A 2005-nucleotide genomic window follows, 5' to 3' on the forward strand; every position below is an offset into this window, starting at 1 on the left:
TTGTTGGTATTTTTGATACGTTTTTGTGTTATTGCATTTCAGGCATCAGTTAAATAAATAAATGATATTTTTAAGGAAATATGCTGAAAATAGCTAAAATTTGGAAGCCTAGGTCATTCTCAAGTTGAAGAGAATCTCATTAGCTTCATGTGGGCAGTTGAATCTCCTAATTCTGACGAGCAGAACTCAAGATACGGCCAAAAGAAGAATCAACAGAAAAAACCAAAAACCCTGCGCGGCCGCTCCAACTTTCTGCGAAAAAACCAGCGCGCCCGCGCTGATTTAAGCGCGGCCGCCCCGCCTCTTATGCCCCAGAATCCTGATTTTAGTAGAAATTGATGATTTTGAGGGTTCAGATCTACTAGGAGCTTATATATACCAATAAAAAACGTTTTAAACAACAAGGGGACAAGGGAGAGCAACAAGAAGACCTAGAGAGCACAATAAGGCTACGGAGAAGAAGACTTTTGTATTCATTAATATAGTTGATACTTGGATGCTTGTTTTCGATTTGTCTTTGAACCCTTGTACTCTTATTTTGTTTATTATCATGCTTTCATTGGAACACATGGTGACGATGAGTTCGATTATGAACTAATCATTATCATGGGCTTCTAACGGATTTACTTATGGATTGTTATAGTTAATTTGTTTCAATATCTCGGTGTATGGTGATTTATTGATATCCTAGTATTGGTTGTGCTTATTCATCTTATGTGTGTAGCTAACATATAAGATAGTATGTTAATCTCTATTGAAGCGAAAATAAATATAGAGATTTAGAACTTGTCATGCTAGCATAGGTTCATGTATAATTGCTTTGCATGATTCGTAGGCAATTTTAACCATCTTACTTGCCCTATATAATCACGATAGATAACTTGTTCATTAAACCTTTATCTTGTCAAATTCTATAGACATATAGGGTCTCAACATAATTGGTGTATATTCAGCTTCTATCCCTTTTGTGGATGTCTGGTAGTAGGGTATTCATACAATGAAAGTTGGTGTTTACTAGTTTCGTGTTATTTGATTAGTTATCATCACCATTGCATGCTAAGGTTAAGAACAATGACTTTGAATGAAGTATTTAATGAAGTTAGAATCCCATAATTGTCTCATATATAGTTAATTCAATCACTTTTATTCTTCGTTAATTGCATGTTAGTTTAATCTTAGTTATAAACATCTCAACTTGTGATTGTCTTAGCATTGAGCGATAGCCATACCATTGTTGCATAGGTGCATAATCTTAAGTTAACTAAAAAGAGTCTCTGTGGATACGATTCTGATTTATATCTTATACTACTTGCGAACGCGTATACTTGCTTGTAATTTTAGCGCGTGTTTTCGCCCTAACAAGTTTTTGGCGCCGCTGCCGGGGACTCGGTGTTAATTTTTAGTTTATATGCTTGACATCAGTGGTCGTTAAAGTTCACTGACTCGGACTCTCTTACTTACAAGGTTTACTTTAGTCATGTGTTTCAGGTACTCTAGTTATCATTACAATGGGAGAACCAATAGCAAATTCGAAAGTTTTGATGGATTATTCTCAACCGAAGGTCAATGAAATTCAGTCTAGCATTGTCAGAACAGCCATCATGGCTAATACTTTTAAAATTAAGGCTAGCATGATTCAGATGGTACAAAATTCAGTCTAGTTTGGGGGTTCTCCAACGGAAGATCCCAATACACACATTAGAGATTTCATCGATATCTATGACACCTTCAAGTTCAATAATATTTCTGAAGATGCTGTGAAACTGAGACTGTTTCTATTATCTCTGAGGGACAAGGCTAAGAGCTGGTTACACTATCTACCAGCTAGTTCCATCACTACTTGGGAGGATCTTGCTCCGAAGTTTCTTACTAAATTCTTCCCTATGGCGAAGACAGCTGCACTCGGGAATGCTCTTACTCAATTTACGCATCAATCGGGAGAAACTCTATGTGAAACTTGGGAGCGCTACAAGGATATGCTTAGGAAGTGTCCTCATCATGGCAT

General features: G+C 36.7%; 1 non-coding gene across 1 annotated transcript; it reads right to left on the bottom strand.

Annotated features, from left to right (window-relative positions):
• Window positions 1–1898: 1898 nt before the first annotated feature.
• LOC141710165 (small nucleolar RNA R71) lies at window positions 1899–2005 on the bottom strand. Its single transcript, XR_012570698.1, has one exon. It is a non-coding gene; the product is annotated as a small nucleolar RNA R71 (small nucleolar RNA).

The sequence above is a fragment of the Apium graveolens genome, chromosome 2 (genome assembly GCF_009905375.1).
Source record: "Apium graveolens cultivar Ventura chromosome 2, ASM990537v1, whole genome shotgun sequence".
In the NCBI taxonomy this organism is placed as follows: domain Eukaryota; kingdom Viridiplantae; phylum Streptophyta; class Magnoliopsida; order Apiales; family Apiaceae; genus Apium; species Apium graveolens.